Raw genomic sequence first — 23,310 nt, forward strand, 5'->3', positions numbered from 1 at the left:
TAATCCGAAGCCACATGTAAAACTGTCAGGGTTATAGGCTATTAAATTATAAACTATTAGATTATTGGCTATTAGATTATCCACTGGAATGGATAATTGAGAGTCAACCATGTTTATACATGTAATTGAGTCACTCCCCATATCAGACATTTAATCTTGCAGCAGTTCATGATCATACCATATATGTTTGTTCTCACTGTTCAGGGCTTTTATTAAATATGAAGCTTTGTCAAAAAGCAGGGGAATGAAGCCAAATAGCCCACTTCAGGAAAACAAGATGTGAGTGATCTCAAGAATTTTTTGACAGGTTCCAAGACCCTTCTTTGTGCATAGAAACTCTGTTCCTGACCCCAGGACCCTTCTCCACTTTGAAGTCATTCATTCAGCAAATATACAGTGGGACCCTACTATGCCCATATTAGATTGCTCAAGACAGTGGCTTCTTTTAGATTTATGTAAACACAATGAGGAAATTTCACAAGTAAGCACTGGACTAGGTATAGGGAAGGACAAAAGACAGAGAAATGTCACCTCATTTGCATGAACTTTATTAGGAAACAGCTATTATACATCTAGTATAAAAAATGTGTGATTATACATTGTCTTAAGGACTATGAAAGAAAAACATATGGTACCAAAAGAAAGGTCAACTGCCTTCAAAGGTCATTAGCAGGGAGAACATTTACAGGCAGACCTTGCTGTGAGGGGTTTTCATGTTGACTGGTTTTAGTGGCATGGGGTTGGGGTGAAGAGAGTTGAGAGTTCTTTTGGGGACATTTGAAAGGAAGATGTCGAAACACCATTGAACATCCAAATCAAGAGAGAAATCCTGGGAGTCAGCCGCATGGAGACGTTGGGAGCCCTCCACCTGGTTGAGGTCATTTAGGGATGAGAGTAAGAGAGGCAAAGGCTGAGGCCTGTATCCTGGGCCCCCCACAGGCAGAACTCCGCAGAGCAGGAGGCAGTCAGAAGAGCAATGCAGGTTTCCCAAGATGCATCCGACTGACCCCTCCTTTTCCCTTGAGCCTGGAGGGCTGTCTGTGGGCCAGCCAGTGAATTGAATTTGAACAGCTGGTCTGGTCGGGGACAGTGCTTCCAAACTCTAAATGACTTTCTCTTCCTTCCTCCCCCTACCCCAAGCCCTCTGACCTGGGTAGATTCTCTGAGTGCAGGTAGCAGGAAGAAGGCAACCAGTTCACACTGAGGAATGAATGACATCTAACCAGTGAGTTCTCTTTGAGATATATTGTGACAGAGGCAACAGTAAATCTCTAACCTGTGGAGCTGCAGGCAACCTATTGTGTTTAAGATGATGCCCTTGGGAAGATGTTTTGGGGTGGGGCTGTTACCTTATTCCCCTCTTGCTGCCTTCCCCTGTTCTCATGGTACCCCGCTTTCTTCCTCCATTTCTGAATCTCCAGTCTTGCAAAGCTCCAAAAGGTTCAGAGTGATTCCTCTGGCACCAGTAACCATGCCTCTGACAATTATGGTAGCTAACATTTATTAAGCACTTGCTAGCTACAGGACCAATGCCAAGCACTTTACAGGGGTTAACCTCATTTTAGCTCCATAGCCACCCTATGAGGTGGGGTCAGTCACTGTTCTCATTCCACAGGTGAGGCCATGGAGGTGAGCGATGTGAGACAGCAGGTAGGCGGGGGTTTGAAACAGGATCCTGCTCCTGTTTCCTGAGTGTGGGAGTCCTTGCTCAGGGCGGTGGTGGAGGGGACGGGGAGACACAAGCCTGAGACTGTCCTTCTTTGGGTTTGCTGTTCTAAGAACACAGCAAATAAGATTCTCTATTCTGGTTCACTGAGGCAGCTCTTACTTGTCCCTGTTCTAAGGATTGACAGGAAGACAACTCAGATCAAGCCCATGGTTGCTGATTACAATAAGATGGGGGTGATTTTTTTTTAAGATGGGGGTGATTTGGGGTATCCACTTCTGTCTCTTGAGAGAAAACCCCAAAATGCCTCCTGAATTTCCAGGATGGGGTTGAGGGCACAGTCTTTTCAGGCCAAATCTCCTGGGCAGATGTGAGGGACAGCAAAAAAAATATGGAAGGCTTCTCTCCTGTTTCTGAGGTATCTGGATTCTTCTCTCTTGGAAACAGAGCCTTTGGAAGGTTCCATAATCCTCCTGCTGGCTCAGAAGCCCAGCCACCCTCTATAAAACAACCCTGAGCCATCTGATCTGAAGCATGTACCAGCTTGTGTGTGGAAGACAGTAATTACCTCCAATTCCAGTTAGGAAAGCTGAAACCTGCCTTTTTCATGCCTCAAACAATTATTGAAGTGCCTTTTGAAGCTCTGGGTAGAAGAGAAAAGCAAAACAAACCAGAGCCAATTAGAGCCTGGGATTTGAGGGTGGCTTAGTATTGTGCAGTGGGACTTGGGAGGAATTGTGGGAGAGGGTCAGAGGTCACCCCAAACCTCCAGCTGCCAACCAACTTTGCCTGTGCCAAAAGAGGAAAGTGCCATTATTTTTGTGTTTGAAAATCAAGGCCCTATCCCTGGCTCAGCACGGTTTGTAGGAACAGCCTCTGCATCACTGTTGAAGAGGCTTTCTGATTAGATAAGGCCTGGAATGCGTTTGATGTTGAGTAAAACCCAAAATGGTTCTCTGACAGCTTTCCTTGCTTGCCTTGAGAATGGTTTTCCTCAGCTGCAACTTGGTGAGAGAAATTGAATCACTGGCACCTCCTGTTTAAGGGCATATTTGAGGAATTTATGCAACCTGTGTACCATTGGGAGTCAAGGTTCTCAGGCCCTGAAGCACCTCTGGGCTTAGTGGTGGCGCCTGGCCACTGGGATATAGGCCACAGAGTAACTGCTTTTGGGACTGGAAATTAGAACTACATGGTGAAGTTCAGAGGACAGCAAGTGGCCCTGGGGCCAGGTTGGGACTTTAAGAACAGTCCCATGACAGTCAACACTGTGCCTCAAAGTTCAGGGTGGAAAGTGAGTTGGGGCATGGAGGTTGAAGCCATGTTACAGTTGTCCTGGCCAAGATTTGTTTGTGAGGTGGATTGTCTGAGGGCATTTTAAGTTAATAGAATGGTACTGACTGTCAGGGCAAGATGGCCCTGTGTAGGAAGTTCCCTTTTGAGATTGGGTGAGGATTGGGGCAAGCAGTGGGCACCAGAGAGTCTTGAGAGAACCCACTTTGCTTATTTTTGTCCCTAACCCAGGCTGTGTAGAGAAGCTTTCTCTGGGCCCTGACATAAGTGCCTAGCTCTCAACTGCCTACCATTTACCCACTTGATAGGAGGTTTGTTTTCTGCCCAATAGTGTGTGCAGGAATAATATTCCCATAGAGCAGAACATTATTGGGAGAGGCTTCCATATTTTTTTCCACTGAGCAGAAACAGGGACAATACTTAGAAATGTGTGCATACGACCAAGATGGGTGTATCAGTGTTCCAGTGGCATCAGAATAGCTGGTTTATGGCTGCCAGAAAAGAGGTTTGGTTCTTATCTGATCTTTTGCAAATAATAGCAGCTAAGATGGATCCCAGTTTTCCCAAGTGTCAGGCACTATTCTAAAGACTCTGAGGTTCATCCACTTCTCACTCCAGCCCTGTGAAGCAGGTGCTGTTGTTATCCTCACAATGCAGATGAGGACTGTTGAGTCACAGAGGCCAACAACCTGCAAAGGCCCACTGAGTGAGGCACCCAGCAAGAGAGCCACTGTCATGATTCCAAAGTGGCTTAGATGGACCAAAAAATTAAAAATAAAAATAAAAATATGCTTAAAATTTAAAAATTAAACCTTCTGAAGCTAATGGACTAACACTGAGAAATGATCAGAGCAGAGTAGAAAGATAAGTGTATGGATAGAGTAAACTGGCATGAGATAGGCCTCCTCTCTCCTGATAGGGTTTTTTCAATACCAAGAAATAAAAGCACATGGAGAGTTCCACACTCACTACACCAGTACTTAGTCAGGTAAAGAGCTCACAGGCCCTGGCTGGTTTTAAATAAAGTGTTCCAAACAGATCCAAGACACATGATAAGGGAATATTCTGGTTACATTCTTCTGAGATTTTGAATGAAGTTAAGTGGGAGCATGCTCATGCTCTCCTACAAACTGCCCCATGTGGTCATTATTCTGGAAGATTCTGGGCTGTCTGTATCAATGATTTGACCCCACGGGACAGTTCTTTCCTAGGTTCTGACAGGGAACAGACACGTTGCAGCTCTAGACAAAAAGTGTTTCAGATTTCTCAAGAAGACGGGTGTGGGGCTGATGTGGTGGAGCATGTCTCACATGTGTGAGGCCTTGGGTTTTGTCCCAGCACCACAAAAAGAAGAAGAAGGCGTGCATCTGTAGCTCTTTAAAAACCAATTATGTGATTTCCCAGCCTGCTCTCTGAAGCAGGTCCACGATGGTTCTTCTCCGGCATGCAGCAGAGACCACCAGCTGCTTAGCGCTCCCTCAACTGTGCCGAGAACGTCTGTGATAGGGAGTCTTGGTTTTACCGTTTGGGGGCTGTGACAGGCAGCCTGATGGCCTCCCAAAGAGGGCCGCATCCTAATCCTTGTGACATGTGATTATGCTATATGGCAAGGGAGAATGAAGGTAGTAGATGAAATTAAGATTGTCAATCAGCTGACTTTAGAATAAGGAGATTATCCTGGATTATACAGGCAGGCCACATGTCATCATGAGTGTCCTTAAATTTGGAATCGGTAGGCAAAAGGGTCAGCGTGAAAGTGATGCAATGTGAGAAGGACGTGGAGGCCACTGCTGGCTGTGAGATGGAAGGGACCATGAGCCAAGGAACGTGGGCAGCCTTTAGGAGCTAGCAAAAACAAAAATAGAGTCTTCCCTACAGCCTCCTCAGGAACACCACCCTGACAATGCCTTAATTTTAGATGTCAGACTTGTGACCTCCAGAAGTATAAAATAATAAATTGTATTGCTTTATACCACTGTTTGTGGTAATGTGCTAGAAAAGCCGTAGGAAACTGTTTCAGGGTTATCATGGTTTTTGACCCCCCAGGGCATAGGACAAGCTCCTTCAGGTTCCAAGACTGGAGATTGAAAACCATGAGAACAACCTCAGCCTTCTCCTTAGGAGCCTGGACATTTCTATAGTCTTCCTGGCCACGCAGCATGTACCTGTGGGCCCTTTAGCTACCAGAGCTTCGTGGGCAGGGTCTCTTCTTAAGAAAGGTTTCACTTCTAAATGGCACGCCAGGGCCTTTCCTTAGTGTGGCCCTCCCCTGAGATGTTACCGGGAGATGTTTCTGACACTCACCCAGAACGCTGGCTAGGGCCTGGGAAGTTTTTGTCCCAGATAGCCAGTCATAATTTCTATAAGCTCTGGAATGTAGAATTAGCACGACATGCCTTTCCATGTGCCAGGAGCCAACCTGAGCCATCCTTGGGTTTGAGAAACTATCTGCCAGAAAATATTTGCAATTTTTCTCCCATCCTCCACCTTCCCTCCCTATGAACGTGCAACTCAAACTTTTGAGCTAGGTTAAGAAACCCAAATTCCTGAGTTCTGGCTCAGACTCTTACAAGCTCAATGACATTGGGAACATCATTTGAACTCATGCCTGTTTTCTTATTTGTAAAATGGGCAAAACACTTGAGTTAATATATGTCAAGTGCTTGGAGAAATATCTGGTAAACGTTCAGTGCTGTGAAAGTTTTCATGGTATCGTTATTCTTGTTCTTGTTCTTATTATTGAATGGGTCCCAAACCTCAGGGCAAGTCATTTGGCACATCAGGAAAGCCAGCTGCTTCGTGGTTTGCTGTGTATCATGCCTCAAGTAACTGAAAACAGTTCCCATTGCCCACAGCGTGGAAGCTCAGGTGTGCACATCCTCTTTTCGAACTTTCTTTCCCACGAGCATCTCCTCCAGGAAGTAGGCTCTGGTGTGCCACAGCCAGATGAGTGATTGTGGGGACGACAGCCTGTGTTTAGAGTTGTGCAAGGCCGTGGGGAGAGGGCACCTCGGTTGCTGACTCACTGGCAACCCGGCCTGACTCATCCGACTGCTACTGAGGACTCCGCATGGGAGACTGAGGACTCCTCATGGGAGACTGTCCGAGGATCGAGGTTCCCTGCAGGGCCAACCAAGAGCGCTTGCCTTTCAGGCCACTTGGTTCCTCGGGACTTAGCTCATAGCTCCTCAAAGGTGGTGAAGGAGAGGGGAGAAGGCCAGCTCATTTTCTGCCAGGAGGTGTCTCTGGTGCCCAGGACACTGCTTGTGTTGGACAGAGGCCACTCACAATAGGCTGCCTCTTCTGGGTGTGGCAGCCAGGCTGCTCTGACAATTGTGTGGCCTGGGTCTGTCAGAGGAAGTGACTTTTAGTGCCTGCGAGGGGGCTGCTGCAGGATGCTTCAGTCTGTGATGTGCCCAAGAGAGAAGTTTCTGGACAGATCAAGGGTCTCAGGAGAGACTTTCTCTCTGTACAAAGTTCAACTATAAAGCTCAGTAGTAACAACAATGAAAAAAAAATTCTCCATGCTCTTTGGTAATCTTTGGAATGAAAACAACAGAACTGGGTTCTAACTTTCTCTTAACTTGATTCCCATGGAAGAGGTTTGAATTACAATTTTTTATCAAAGCAAAACCCATTAGAACAGCCACGTGAGCTAACCTGGAAACCTAGATCTTTTAGCTTCTTGACCCCCTAGCATATTGGAAAGGGGAGAAAAGGAGAGAGAGTGGAGACAGCAGCTCTGCCTGGAGCCAGCTGACAGACAGACACTCCCGCTTCCAGGGGTCACAGCAGCAGCACCAGGAGGGAGTCATCGCGTCTCTGAGATGTGGCACACTGTCAAAGAAAGAATATGCTGCACAGACACGCCTGATTCTGTGTTTTTGCTCCTCCTTTCACTCTGTGTGACTTAGACACATTACATAACCTCTCTGCAAACAGGGAAAACTTCCTTGTGCCTGTTGGTCTTGGAAGGATTGGGGTTCTGGAACCCGCCCCTAGCTCTGTGTCCGGAGCACACCAGGTGTGCACTGTATGAGCGGTGCTCTTTAATTATAGGTATAAACCCCCCCGGAGCCAAAGGCCACCAATTTGTAGACCCACTTAGCTAGGAGAAAACCGCAAGAAGGCAGCTAATGTCAGTACACACAGAAAGAAGTCTGGAAGGACCTTTACTAGATATGAATTATGTTTGTTTTAAAATGGGATTCGGATATTTCCATGTTGTGCTTTCCACTCTTTCATGTTTTCCAAATCTTCTTCAAAAACATATATATTCTTATACCTGGAATTTTGAAAACACTGTTTTCTAAAAAGTCTGCAATCTCAGTTTCCTGGTTCTAGCAGATTTGCATTAAGCCATTCACACCCAGCGTCCTCCCAGCTGCTGCTAAAGCCACCGCCACTGGTGCCCTGCGAAGGATTCCTTCTCGTTTGGCACCATGCAGCCTGAATGCAGAGTAACGCTAAATGTTTTCTAGTCCATTATAACCTTGCTAAACTACTTTCGGGAAACTTGGGCTATTGAGAATCAGGTCCCACGTGTTCCATTCCTCGTGTGGCACACGCTGCGCTTCCTCGGTGCAGCCTTCAGTGGTCAGGAAGCCCTGAACAAATTTAATGCTCGATTACAGTAACAATTAACTCAGGTTTTTGGCATAATTATTGTCCCTTCCTCTTCTGTGGTTTAAATTTCTCTCTTACTCAGCCAACTTGTTGTACATGTGTCTTTTATGTTAAAGTTTCTCGAGGATACTTTGGAAATTGGACATATTTCATAAACAAAATCTATGGAGTTTTACCTGATTTCTTGTAAGAACCCATGATCAGTCTGTGAAATTTTATATAACTCAACATCTTATCATGACCAGTAAGTTCCAGCAGGATGACATTATATAGGAGAAAGAAAGTCAAGGTCCCATACTTTGTGTGAAAAATATCCTGGAAAATGTGGATGTGTTTGGAATGAATTATTTATCTTTAAAATGATTATTTAATACCCATTCCAATATGTGCTACAAATATCTACCCTGGTGCCAGGCACTTTTTTAACCTTTATCCTATCAATCTTTTGAGGTAGGAAGTATTCCTGGTTAGCAAATGAGGAAATTGAGACTCCAAGTTAGATGACTTCTCCCAATCCCGATGCTAGTAAATGGTGGGTCTGTGGATGACATCTTGGTCTCTCCATCTCCAAATAATTTCAAACCTTATTCTACTTCAGAAAACACGGGTTTTCACTAGGTGCGGTGGCACATGCCTGTAATCCCAGAGGGCTGAGACAGGAGGATTTTGAGTTCAAAGCCAGCCTTAGCAATTTAGCCAGGCCCTAAGCAACTTAGTGAGACCCTGCCTTTAAATAAAGTATAAAAAGGGCTGGGGAATGTGGCTCAATGGTTAAGCACCGCTGGGTTCAATTCCCAGTACCTAAAAAATAATGAAAGAAAGAAAGAAAGAAAGAAAGAAAGAAAGAAAGAAAGAAAGAAAGAAAGAAAGAAAGAAAGAAAGAAAGAAAGAAAATACTACTTCTCTTTCTCTAGGTGGATTATGCAGAGTGAACAGAGTTCAATTCCAAATCCAGAAGTAGGACAAGAAGCTCCCATAGAGTAGCAGGGCTAAAATTGTTCCAAGGGTGGGAGATTCCTAGAGTTAGACTTACTGAGATGAAACACCAAGTCAAAAAGAAGGTCAGAAAACCTGAGGCTGAACCTTCCTGTAACCATCACTTGTATGAAATTGCCGCCTGTGGAGAGGGGAGGAAGTGGTCACAGCTCACAGGAGTTAGGATGCTTTCACTGCACAGGGGGGGATAACGAATACCATGGCCTGGCAGGATCTCAACTGCCACTTGGTTCTGAAGCGGAGACTTCTATCAAATCTTCAGGATAGGGGAAACAAGTGAGAATGAAAGAAAAAGGAACTCACACTCAAAATTAATATTCAATATCATGCTAAGTGAAATAAGCCAATCCCCAAAAACCGAAAGCTTATCATCCCTGATAAGTGGATGATGATACGTAATGGGGGGTGGGGGTGAGAGAAGAATGAAAATTATGTAGAGGGAAATGAGGAGGGGATGGGGCGGGCGTATGAAAGATGGTGGAATGAGGCAGACATCATTACCCTATGTACATGAATGGTGTGAATCTACATCGTGCACAACCATAGAACAAAAAGTTGTGCCCCATTTGTGTACAATGAATCAAAATGCAGTCTGTAAAAATAAAAAAAATTAAATTAAAAAATTACTATTCAAGCAAAGATATTCAACACAAAAAGAAACAGTAACATTTCTAGATGAATTGTGTCCAAAAGACATGATAATAGTAAAGACTTTTATCTATCCACTAAGTCTCAAGATAGGCTATAGAAATCTAGAAAACATAGTGGACCCAGAAATAAATGGATTAAAAATGCATTTACTTCAACAGATTAGAAAATCTGGAGTTTAAAATAGTGGTTAAATCAAAAGATTAATTGACATTATATGAGATAATAGGATGTTCATTGGATAAAGTGTGCTTAGAGTCTTGCCTTGTTCAAGAGGGAGATAAGACACCAAAAATCTTTTAGACTTTGAAACGTTTATTGCTAAATGTATATGATAAAATTTTAGCATAATCATGAATAGAAAATAAAATCAATCTATAACTTCCAGATCAACAAAGGGGAAAATATGAAGTGTAGGAAAACGTATCAAATTAAGAAAAGGCAGGAAATAAGAAAAATGGGGTGCAGCAAAGGAAGATAAATAGAAAATTCTAAATAAACTGGAAGAAGTAAATAAAAAATTACAGTACCCACAATAAACATAATTGTATTAAATATATGTACCAAAAATCAGAGATTATCAGATCAGAATTTTTAAAGTATCCAGTTACACATTTTTTCAAAAGACACACAAAGGCCAAACCATAACAAATTTAGAATTAAAGAAATGATAAGTAATATACCACAAAATATTAACCAAAAGAAAGATGATCTCACATTTACCATATCAGACAAGTATAATTTAGGGCAATATATATTAAAAGGGATTAAGAGAAATGTACAATGAAAAAAGAAACTCCTGGTCAAAATAACTTAATAATCATGAGCCTGTAGGCTCCTAAAAACATAACCTTGAAACTTCAAACAAGTAAACCAAAAACTGAGATGATTTCAAAATGTACACTCATGGTAGGAGATTTAAATTCGTGTCTACAAATCTTATTAACAGCCTAGGCAAAAGTTAGACCTCATTTCAATAACACAAACCAACCAACAAAACAACAAAAACTTAGCAAAAACATAAAAGATATAACTTCAAACTAATGTGCCCTTTGCTCAAAATTCAACAATAGAGGACATATATTCTTTTTTGAAAAAAAAAAATCAAGCATTTACATAATTTATATAAATGAACATAATAAGCCAAAGGAGGTGTCAACCACAGTGGGATTAAATTTAAAAAAAATCAATGAAAGATAGTTAAAATATATTTAGAAACCAATCTCCTAAGAAACTTACATGTTAAAAAGAAATCACAATGGAATTTTATGTCAAAGCTTAGCAACTTAACTAAAGTGGCACTTTGACAGAAAACTTATAATCTTACAATTCATTAATTAAAAAGAAGGGCTAGTAACTCAGTAATTGAGCACTTGCCTAGCATGCAAGAGGCCCTGGGTTCAACCTCTAGTACCACTCCCACCAAAATATATGTATATATAGGTATAGATATATATTTGTGTGTATGTGTGTTTATATACATGTGGTTATATATATATGTATAAACATATATGTATATACACATACACATACACACACATATATATGTTATTGTTTCAATCTAGAAGCAAGGAAAACAACAGATTAAGCTTCAGAAAATCAGAACAAAATTAAAAGTTCAAAAATTAATGGAAAACAGAAACAAAGAAACAATAAATAGAGCAAACAAATCCAGAAGTTAAGTATTTGAAATTACTATTAAAATAGATAAAACTAGCAATATTGCTCTGGAAAATGAGAAAAAAAGTGCAATAAATATTAAGAATTGAAAATATAACTCAAGTGCAGATACAGTCAGGATGAAAAAATTCATAAAAAAATTGAATGAGCAACTTTATAAACAATTTAATACCAATAGATGACAATAATACTTTTTTTTAGAAATGTGACATCTTGAAATTAATCAAAGATAATTTATTAGAAAATTCAAATCAACCAATAACCCATGAAGAAATTGAATCATTACTCCACATCTCCCACCTAAAAGGCCCAGGGTATAGGTGACTATCTAGGAATGTCTTATTAACCACCATGGAATAGTCAACCCTAGGTTATAGAAAGTATTTTATAGTGTAAAAAAGAGGGAAAGTTGTTCAATTTATGAGACTGTTATAAACTTGATACCAAGATGAAAATTACTAAATAAAATATTACCAGATATGACATATCTGTGTGTTTGTGTGTGTGTGTTTAAAAAACTCTCTTGTAGAATTTATCTAAAAGCAAGAATGATCTAACATCAGAAATGACTGATGGAATATACTAGAGAAACAGATTAAAATACAAAATGTATATGATCTCTTACTTAGAGGCAGAAAAATCATTTGATGAAATCCAAGTTCCTTATATATATATATATTATATATAAAACTCTTAGCAAATGAAGAATAGAAAGGAATTGCCTTAATTTGATGAGAAATCTATAATTGATACCTTTATGGACACCATATTCAATGGTAAAACCTTAGATGCATATTCATGAAATTCAGAAAAAAGATGAAGATACCTGCTATCACCCGTTATGCAATATCATTCCAGAAATCTTACCAGTGCATAAGAAATGAGGAATAAGAAGTAGAAAAGGAACAGATAAAGCTAGCTTTCTTTAAAGATAATGAGATTTTTAATGCAAAAAAGTCATTGTGTTGGGAAATTATCATAAATAATAAGAGAATTCAGCAATTTTGCTGAATATAACATTAATATATCAAAGTCAACAGTGTTCTACATACACTAGATAAAACAAATTAGAAGGGATCAGAGAGTGAAACAATAACTGGAAGGGATGTTGTATCAAAGGAAAAATTTCAAGATAGGAATATTCCGGAGCATTTTGTACACTGATGAGAATGATCCAAAGAACAGAAGAAACTGCTGGAAAGGGAGGTGGATGACCTTGGGAACAAAGTCCTTGGGACATCAAGAGAGGATGGGCATCCAGCACAATTAGAGTGATTTGTCTTTAATGGAGGGGAAGACATAGAAGGTTAGTAGTTTTACATATGTCACAACTGGAGATGAGGAAGTTCCTGTCTGGTTATTTCTGTTCTCTCAAAGAGACATGAGTTGACATCATCAGCTAAGAGCAGATGATCAGGGGAGGTCTGAGGGGAGGAGAGTAACTAGTGCTCTTAGAAAAGTCGAAATGTACTTACTAGGGAAGCAGTGTAGTCTATCTGGGCATTTGAGGACGAAGTCATGGATTTAAAATGTAATTGGTCAATTCAATTAAATGATTTTCTCCTTAATCTTAGACTGCCATAGGGCCATTCACAGCCAGTAGGTGGGTTTAAGCAGATTCAAGTGTTTTGCTAGGTAGGTTTGGCATGAGAGAGAGGGACAGAGTTGTAAGACAGTGTTTATTCATAATGGACCATGGAATTGATTATGGATATAGAGAAAAATAACAGCACAAGAGGAGGTGATAAATAAAACAAAGTCATAAAAAATAACAGTAGGAAAAAGTGAATCAACTTGATTGATCAGAGGTCTTGTTAGGGGCAAGGAATTGCTGGAGAAGGGTGGCTGGAAGGGTGAGATGGTGTTGCCATGTGACAACTGAAGTCTAGGCTTGAAAGGCGGTGGGGACAGGCAAAGGTGGTGGCCCTTTTAATGTAGCTGAGGAAGGTGGAAGAAATGAGTGGGGATGAGGAGTTCCAGGGACTCAAGAGCAAGGTGCTAAAGGCCCCAAGAATAATGACCACAATAATGAAAGGGGAAGGTGGGTTAGTGCCCACGGCACGGGGTGGGAGAATGGAGAGGCTGGTGCCCACGGCACGGGGTGGGAGAGGGTCAGCTGGTCTGCGGGGACGGGCAACCAAGTAGACATGGTTTTTGTTTTTGTTTTTCTCTGGTACCAGGAATTGAACCCATGGGTACTTAACCACTGAGCCACATACCTAGCCCTTTTTTATATTTTATTTTGAGACAGGGTCTTGCTAAGTTGCTGAGGCTGGCTTTAAACTTGCGATCCACCTGCCTCAGCCTCCTGAGTTGCTGGGACAAGCCACGGTTTATAAAGGATAAAGGAAGAAGGCTGGTGTGGTGTCCCAAGCCTGTAATCCCAGTTGTGTTTCAAAATCAAAAATAAAAAGAGTTGAGTATGTAGCTCTGTGGTAAAGTGCTTGCCTAGGGTTTAGTCTAAGATCCACCACCACCAAAAAAAAAATACACACACACACACACACACACACACACACACACACACACGGAAGCAGCAGTAGGAAGCAAGGTCACATCTCTACTTCAAGCTCTGGGATATATAGACAGTGACCAAAAAAGCAGCTCTAATTTTGAGTGCTGTGGGGAAAACCAGATCCTTAGGGCCAGCCAGGTTTGAGTTAAGGCTTGAAGATCAACAAAATGTTCAAAGAGGATAAAGGATTTAGGATTTAGAGGATTTCCAGAAAGCTCAGTGGAGTGGGCGGATAAGGGGTCAGATAGCAGTAATACCACCAACATTGTTTATGGTTTCTCCCCTGCTAGAATGTAAACCCCCCAAGGGTGGAGATCTGTGTCTGTTTTGCTCATGGATCTATCTCAAGTACGGGAACAGTGTCTGGGACACCGCAGATGCTCAATAAATATTTTAAAATTGGATAATACTAACTAATATTTATAGAGCACTAATGTGCCAGGGATATTACTAAGTGCTTTATATGTTTTGTTTTCTGTTTGTTTATAGGCTGGGGACAGAAACCAGGGCCTCACTCTCTAGGGCCTCTGCATCCTCACCCTCCTTCCTATGGTTGGGGATATACAGAGCAATCTCAGGGTAAGAGCCCAGGTGATGGCAAATAACCAGAGGCTAGACTCTAGTGAGTCTTAAGTTAAAATGTAAACAATAACCCAGCAGCTCAGGAGGCCGCGGCAGGAGGATTGTGAGTTCTAAGCCAGCCTCATCAACTTAGAGAGGTCATAAAGCAATGCAGTGAGACCCTGTCTCTAAATAAAATATTAAAAAGGGCTGGGGATATGGCTCAGTGGTTAAGCACCCCTGGGTTCAATCCCTAGTACCCCCACACACAACAAAATTTAAACAATAATTATTAACACTGATTTCAAAATGTAGTCTAAAAACCAGTCTGGGGCATCTTCTACCCCAATGTCATTCTTACGTGTCTCTCCTGGTGATTGGGTACTTCTGCCTTCAGTTCCCAGATGGTTTTACTTCCTTCCTCCACATCTTCCCCCCTGCATATCTCCCTTCTTTGTTATTCTTTGGTTCCCACGTATCCTCACTCGGACTCCTGGCAAACCCTCTGCCCTTTTCCACTAACTTCTCTCCAGGACAGTCAGGTACATTGGAACCTAATTTCTCGGCATGTGATATTGACACATCAATCTAACAGCAGGCCTTGTGAGCACAGGGCTGACTCATTTTTATATTGATTCCAACTGCAATCTCATTCTGGGAGCACCCTTTGAAGTGCTGGGATTCTGCTGGCCATTTTATGAACAGCTCATCCTCTGAAGTGAAAAGCTAAATGAATGTTCCAACATTCCAGGAAAACCGAGAGAGAAATGAACGTGTGTAACTGGGTGGAGGAGGCCCGGGACGGTGCCACTGCCCCAGCGTTGAGCCGCTGTGTCATTTCCCTCAGTGAGTGATGCTCTCACTGCGGTCGGGGCACGTGGAAGGTCTCAGCAGCGCTGAGTAAGCCGGCCTGAAGGTCAGCACTCTAGTACCCGGTGCCACCATAGCCACCCAGGTTCTCTGGGTATATGCAACAGCCATGCTGCTGGCTAACGTAAGCCAAAGGGGGTTTAAAAGAAGGCTGGAGAGGGTTCACAGGGTTAAGGGAAGAGGGGAAAACCAGTCTTAGAAATGGGTAGAAAGCAAGCAAGCTTCCGGAAGCTCAGAAGCAAGAACCACATCAGAGGTCACAAGTACCTGGGAGGGTGCTTGACTCGGATGGGATGAAATTTCCAAAATGTTCACTTTCTTTGCTCCTCTGTTCCAAATTCACTTTCCATTGAGGGAGCATCTGATAGGCCTAACACAGGTCACAAGCCTGATTACCAGCAGTGTGCACAGACTGTATCCTACAGGGAAAAGATAATCCCTCAAGAGGAAATCAAAGTGGTATTAGGAAGGAAAAATGGGGGGTAGGCATTCTGACTCAAGAAACACCCACAATGCCTAACTGCTGTGCGGATAGTTAAGGAGACAAAACCTTTTGTGCTTTCAGTCAGTTCACTGACTGAAATCCCAGGCCAAGTTTTGGTTTTTGTTTTGTTTTATTACCTTTGTAATAGCTTTTTAAGAACAATGTGATAAGAGACTGCTCCTAGTGGATCGGTGGAAGAGAGGAAAACTCCTCAATGAAAAGTATTGTCATTTCAGTTCTTCTAGGCTTAGCCTATACCTGTGATTAAAAGAAAGACTTTTAGGACAGGGGCTGGGGCTCACTTGCTTAGCATGCATGGGACCTGGGTTCAAATCCCACAAAAGAAAAAAGAAAGGAAGGAAAGACAGATTTTTATTTATTTATTTAGCAAAGACGGGCTTTTAATGAGACCTTCATACATGTATTCCATTTGATAAAGTTTGTTCCAATGGTAGTTATTTTCTTAGTCATCCTTTTTTTAAAAATTTATTTTATTTTATTTGTTCTATTAGTTGTATATGACAGTAGAATGCATTTATACATTTTGATAGATCATACATAAATAGAGTGTAATCGCTCATTTTTCTGATTATACACATTGTAGGATCACACGGGTCATGCAGTCATCCATGTACATGAGGTAATAATGTCTGTTTCACTCCACCCATACCCTCCCCCTCCCTTCACAGCCCTCTACCTAATAGAAAGTAACTCTATTCTTCCCTATCCCTTGCCCCCATTGTGAATTAGCTTCTGCATATCAAAAACATTCAGCATTCTTTCTTTTTATTTCTCAAGTTATTACTTTTCAGTGTATTTTCAGATGCATAATTTTATTTCTCAAGCAAATTGGTTAGAAGAGGTATTCTGTCCCCATTTTATAATGTAGAAACTGAGTAATCAAAAATTGATTTATCTAAGGTCACAGAGCTAGTTAGTTATAAAAACAGGCCAAAAATCAAGACATCTCCACTCATAGGCATTTGTTTATTTAAGTCAGAAGGGCCAGTAACACTTAGATTTTGCTAAAAGGAGTCCCTGCCTTGGGACCCTGCACTTAAAGACCCTCACTGTGGCTATTTCTAGTCCCATGCACCAAAGAGAAGTGATCACCCAAGCTCATGCTTCTTCTAGACCACACTCTGGGTCCCAGAACCCCAGAGTCCTGTCAAACATGACCAAATCCATTTGAGGGTGTTCTCCCAGGGCAATCTGCACTAAGCCAAGGGACAGGTATATGGGGACAGACAGAGCTTGACTTGTGGGCTAAGATATACAAGACCCCTGGTAATGCAGGATGGAGGTGGGGGTGGGAGAGCGGGGCGGGGGGGGCCAGGAGTCAGCCTTCCCCCCACTGCCCCATTTCTGTAACAACTCCGAGCCATCTCAGAACTCTGAATTCACGCCTGGTTTCCATGTTGCTAGGACGGCATATACTTTCATTGTAGGCTGAGAGAACATATTTTGTTTAACAGTTCATGAGCTTGATTTATACCTTTTAAATATTTAGATATATGATATGTGGGCCTCCATTTGTACTCTTGCCCCAGGGCCTCCAAATGTTAGGGGTAGGCTTACAGTAGGCCAACATATTTTGTTTGGCTAGCACACCGTGTGTGTGTGTGTGTGTGTGTGTGTGTGTGTGTGTGTGTGTTTCACATCTTGAATTAGTTTCTAACATTAACAATTGCAGGCTTCACATAAGAATAGAGATGTTTGGTTTCAAGGAAGGAGAGAAGGAAGAGAGGCAGGGAGGTGGGGAATCGCAAATTCAGGGCCTGTCTACCTGAATGGCATGAAGCCACCAGAGCTATGCAGCAACTGCCCTTCTAGCTAAGACTGGGCGAGTGTTTTCTAATTGGTCATAGCGCCCACCTGTCTCCCTTCACTCATTTTGGTGAACTCCAAGCTCTCAGGCCCTTGGGGGCATTGGAGTTTGTCACCCTTATTTAAGTTCTTCTTAGTTATGTCCTTTCTACTTTTATAAAGCCATCATGCTATCACATTTAATACATGGTTTTGGTCTCTTCTCTCCAACTTCCCTCAAAGAAAATTTTGGGTTTTATATTTTTCCTCCATTTAGCTCAATGTAAGTTCCTAAATTTCGATATGGATATAATTTTGGCAACGTAGTCCCTAAACTTCTGAATCTTGGGGACTCATTAAAACAACAAGAATGTCAAGAGAGCAGTCTCTCTGCGGGATCCTCTCCTTTCACCAGGCCATGTGAACTGGAAACCCAACGGGATGGATTTTCTCACTTTGACCCCAGTGAGGGAGATTTTTGATAACTGACAAAGGGCTTTTGTTCAGGTTTGCATCAGGAGAGATCAACGTGCCCCCGTCGCTTGGCCCCTTCCTTCTTCTAGGCTCATCTTCCCCTTCTGCCCCAGAAGAGCCCCCAGCCCTTCCTCCGGCCGCAGCCCTCCTCCTCGGCTTCCAGTCGCCAGCGCTCCACCCCCACTCCTCCCGCCTCTTGGTCTGGAAAACAGCTTTGCACATTAACCTCCAGGGGCATTCACTGGGTTTCCAGCGGGGTCCCCAGCCCCACAGCCTGCCAAAATAGGCTCTTTACACTCCATAGATGGGAGAGAAAAATCTGCTTGTTCGGTTGCAACTGTCAAGCAAAGGACGTGCTGAGCTCAGATAGAAATAGCAGCAGGGTCAGGGCAGGGCAAGGCCCCAGCATTTCATTAGCTCAGCCCAGCTAAGGGTGATTAAATGCACACAGTGGCCGATGAATGGGGCCGCGGAGGGCAGCTACACAGCGCGGCACAGAAAAATCATTCTTTGGCTGCTGTCAGCTGGCTGAATGGGACTTAATTATTGGGATAATGAGAACTGATTTTCATTGTTTTAATTTGGGGGAAGGAATGAGAAAGGAGGAATTTTTTCCTCCTCTGGGTAAGAGGATGCTAAACGGTGGCCTCCATTGGGGTCCCATATCCTTCAGACGGCTGTTGGCTAGGACTCTGGAGTTCTTTCTTTATCAATGCAGTCGGAGTGTCCCGGCAGTCTTCTGTGTCCTTTAGGCGCTGTGATCTGGTGAAAGGGCATGTCTGTGTGGCATCCAGCCCCAGAAGCCCCACCAAAGCCACACGGACAGAGAAAACCCCCGGGACAGTTCTACCTTTGCTCTGCCCCTTCCCAATGCTTCCAGCCATGAGTGAGTCATACCCCGTGCTTTTTGAAAATACAAGATCTAGAGAGTTCAAATCATCTTCGCACGGCAAACATAGAATTCTGAATTCCTTGCACCTGTTGGAGGCACAGACCATGCTCCATCTCTGCATGGGTTACCAGAATTCTTATAAAGCCAGAACTATTTGACAATTGAGATAAGTTCTGACCCCCATGAACCAGGAATGTCATGTCCCCCTTACTCATGTTGATTCCATTTTCCAAGATCTTGCTCTTTGTATAGGAATGCGTTATTATTCATTCTCCAACTTGATCACTCATTTCTGTGGAAATACATAATGACACATCCTCCCAAGAAAGTCAGCTGGTGAGACCTGAATCAATTAGAGAAACATACAAGGGGGCCCTACTTCAGTGTGAATCTCTGGCTAACCAGGAGAAGGAAGAAAGGGTGGGTGCAGTGGAATGGGTGACACTTTGTAAAGAGATGAAGTCTTGTGAGGGCCAATATTGAGTGGAATTTCAACCAAAAGCAAAGAATGGAACTGAGTGGCCTCTTTGAGGGAAGGAAACAGACGGGGCTGGAATGAGGAATCATGTGGGGAATAAGATTGAGTCGCAGAGCAGGCCCAGATGATGTAGAATTGGGAAAGCCAGGCAGAGCGTGCTTTCCTCTGGCCCTGCCCCCACCTCCAGCTGTGGCCATAAAAAGTGGTTGTGGTTGCTGTCATTTGTTTTTGTTTTCATTTTTTCCCTCCCAAGTTCTTCAAAGAGCTAGGCAGAAAGGAAGAGCCCGTGCCCTCCTAGGTGAAGCACAGAGAAGGAAATGCTCTTTGATATTCCAGGTTTTTGAGTCTGGGCTCTAGACCAGTGCTGCCGTCCTCTCTGGGACAGCCCAGACTTTATCCCCAGGGGATTCAATGGATCCTTTCTCTGCTCAGTTCAGTTTAGGTTCCTCTTTTCTTGAAGCCTTGACAGGATATAGTTTAAGTTCCTCAAATATGGCAACTGGGTTCTTTGTGATAAGGACTAGATGGTTAAAGGGAGCTGGCTGTACTAGATTAATGGCCTACCTGGCCCCTTTCTGAAGAGAAATGCCATATTCCGTCCCAGAAGCCACATTCATGTGCATAGGCTTCATAGAATGTGTCTGCCCAAAGAATCCATTACTCATGCCTGTCAGGAGGAGGACTGGCCTTGGTGGCTGTGGAGGTGACTGTGTCCCTCCTAATGGAAGACTGCCTGAGAAATGCTTGTAGGTCAGAGGAGAAAGTTGAGTTTAGATGGCATGAGGTGTTCCTAAGGTGTATTTACCCATCCCTGAAATTTTATGTCACCTAACAAACTGCTCATTGCAAAGCTCTGTCAACAGTGCAAACCTCTGCGCCCTGACTTTACATTCTGGGAAGAAGAGAAAACCGGCAGAGTGGAAGTTGGATAACAGTTCTTGGTATTTACATAATTTGTTTCAAGATCTCCAGGAACTTAAAAAAGTCTGAACCCCTTTCTCAACCTGTATATTAAATTTTATGAAGCCATATTTCTTATTTCTTAAAAAAAATAAAAATCCCAATAATTTCTGCCTGAATCCTAACAGTTCAGCTTGTGTAGCTCAATGACACACATCCCATTTGAAAAACAGGGTTTACAGAATGGATTTCAGACATGTTAGCATTGACTTTTAAGGATGCTCGCCCCCAAGTAGCCCATTTTCCAGCCCCATCTGTTGTTTCCTGTCTTGTACCAATGAGACCTCCCATTGCTGAGGCTGCTGCTTTTTTTTTGCTTTTTTTTTTTTTTTCATTTTAACAGTTTTGTTTTTGTTTTTTGTTTGCTTGTTTTGGGCACTGAGGGTTGAACCCAGGGGTGCTTAGCCACTGATCCACATCCCAGCACTTTTTATTTTTTATTTTGGGACAGCACCTGGCTAAGTTGCTGAGGTTAACTTTGAACTTGACAATCCGCCTGTCTCATCCTCCCAAATTGCTGGGATTATAGAACTACACTACCGCACCTGGCATTTTAGCAGTTTTTGATGAAAGTTCTATATTACTTTATTCCTACATCTTCTCATATGTTTCTTTCTTATATCTGCCCCTTTCCTTTCCTACTTATCGAGGTTTGGCTTTCTGTTCCAGGACCATCTTGTGGTCCTTGCCCAGGGTTAGCCTGGCAATAACCACCTTGCTGGAATGTATGTCCACATGGACGATTGTGCCGTGAGCCTGTTACCCCTGCACCTGTTCAGGGTAGATGACATATTTCCTCCTGTAAACCTGGGGTGCTTTGCCAACTTGCTGACCTTTATAGTGTCCCCACACCTCCTGAACTTCATCATCCTTTCAGGTAAGCAGGACTGAAGGTTGTACTTCTGTTAGCTCTTTGAAAAGAGGGGAAGACTTTATCCTGTGAACACAGGAAGGTGCGTTGAAATACCTTTTACAGCCCTTGCTGTGGTTAGAAGTCACAAAGGGATTGACCTTTGTTATGGCCTCTGCCACTTCAGCGATGCCAATGAAAGGAAAGAGAGCACATTGCTTCTTATACACGAAGCGACCTCTAGCAACTCTGCTCCTCTGTACTTGACTGTTCTAGCCAACTGGAAAAGCTTTCTCCTGTTCTCTACTTTAACCTACTGTAAAATCTTTGAAAGAGTTGATTCCTTTAAGCCAGAGGTCAACAAACCTTTCTGTGAAAAGTCAGAAAGTATTTTAAGTTTTGCAGACCACTGTCTCTGCCACAACCATTCGGTTCTGTCATCATAGTGCAAAAGCAGCCATAGATAATATGTGAACAAATGAGCATCTCTGTCTTCTAACAAAACTTTTCTTGTGTGTGTGTGTGTGTGTGTGTGTGTGTGTGTGTGTGATACTGGGGATTGAACCCAGGAGCCCTCTACCGCTGTACTCCATCACCAGTCCTTAATTTTTTTTTTTTTTGAAACAGGGTCTAGCTAAGTTTCACAGGTTGACCTCAAACTTGTGGTCCTCCTGCCCTGGACTCCTGAAACTTTCTTCACAAAAATAGGTGGCGGACTGGATTTGGCCCTAGGGTTATAGTCTACCATTGGAAGTCCTAAAAGCTTGTCACTTTTCTATAGCCCTTTCTCTGGCTTTTTCTTCATAATTGTGTTTATAAGCACATCTTTCTAAAGGACTGATTTTTATTCCTATATCTGAGAAGCTAGATGTCTGGGACCTAGAAACTGTTCAGTGAAGGCAGATTGTTGAATATCAAGAATCATCATTATGTTCCTCATTTAAAAAATGGACAAAAATTCTTCCATTGGGTATAAGATCAAATGGCCTACTTCTATTATCTAAAATGGAAGATTATATAAAAATCCTGAAGAGTGAGATTAAAGAATTTGGCTTGGGTATAAAGTAGTCCCTCTAACAGGACAGCTGGTGTCCTACCCACTTGACCACCAGTTCCTCCCCTGTCACATTGTTTTGGTCCATGGCTTCAACAAAACCTACAGAATCACTTCATTTTCAATCACACAGCAACTGTTGAGGCCAACCCCACCCTATGTTAATTTATGTAATGCTTTATGATTTTCAAGACAAGTAGCACAATTCCTACTTTGTAGATAAGGCGACTGAGGTACGTTAAATGACTTGCCCCAGGATCAATACAGCTGGAACTTCTGATTCCCAACCTAGAACTGTTTTCATTATACCAGACAGCCTCTCAGGTAATTAGAACAAAATGTCACTGTGAAAAATTAAGCCAAAATATAAATTAATCCCATTTGAATTCCAAGGAGACCTTGGGACAAACATATATAGGATTTCAATGGTATTCTATAGACTTGGCCCCATGGAGGTATAGACACCCTGCTAGCTTTGCACAAGATACATAAATCTCAAAATCAATTTGACTAGCCTTCATTTATCTTGGAAAAGCAAAAATTTAGACTAGAACTTGGCTTGAATGAAGAGATTCACACCAAGCCTGCACCCCGCCACTCTTGTAAATGCTTCAGGAACCCCAGTGTTGAAGACCGCGCTGTTTGGTTTGACTGCGAAGGCCGCCCACGCTTACTGTGCAAGTTAACACTGACTCAAGCCGGAGGACCACGGACAACATCGCCACCACCTACTACAATCCTCTGCTCTGTGTCCCTTGGAAACCTCTTGCCTCAGTTTGGGCTCAACCCAACCCACTTAGAAGGAGAGAGCAATTTTACAGCCCCGCATGGAGTGTCTCCAAGCCAGTCGTATCTATTTCCAAATGATCTGACGCAGCAAACAGATCATGTTTCCTTTGGAGGCTTGGCTGAGAAGAGTGAGGCTGGCAACGTTGTACCCGAGCAAATAAAATAAGGCTGTCAAGAGAAATCTGAAATGGCCTCTACGGAGGGAGGACTGATGAGATGCTCAGGTCCAGGAGTGGGGTGCTATCTGGAGAGACTGAAAAGAAAGGAAGGCTAGGTGGCCATGTGTGAAATTCAGAAGAGCGCATAATGATTTGGGGAGGCCAGGCAGATTGGCATGTGCCCAGGGCTTTTCTGAGAGCAGGCATCAAGCCTAAGACAACTCACAAAATCGACCTCTTATTTTTACTCTTACTTTTAATCAGACTTTTTATTGGAATTTCTGATGGTGGGTTACCTGTCCACCTTACCACCATCCTGCCAAAGGGGGCAGGACCCCCAGTGGGGTTGCCAGAGACCCACAGAGCCCTGTGTTCAATTATTCTGGTGGCAGGGAATAGTTAGTGATGAGGGAGTTCCAGGAATGGGATGTGGGAATAGCAGAGAAATTAGATTTCATGTAAGGTCCTTGGAAAGAAATAAACACCCCGTTGCTAGGATGAAAATGGAGT

At 42.8% G+C, this 23,310-nt stretch overlaps 1 pseudogene; it reads right to left on the minus strand.

Annotated features, from left to right (window-relative positions):
* Positions 1–20,540: 20,540 nt before the first annotated feature.
* LOC124976616 (60S ribosomal protein L26-like) lies at positions 20,541–21,941 on the minus strand (annotated as a pseudogene).
* Between the last annotated feature and the right edge of the window lie 1,369 nt (positions 21,942–23,310).

The sequence above is a fragment of the Sciurus carolinensis genome, chromosome 2 (assembly GCF_902686445.1).
Source record: "Sciurus carolinensis chromosome 2, mSciCar1.2, whole genome shotgun sequence".
NCBI classification, from domain to species: domain Eukaryota; kingdom Metazoa; phylum Chordata; class Mammalia; order Rodentia; family Sciuridae; genus Sciurus; species Sciurus carolinensis.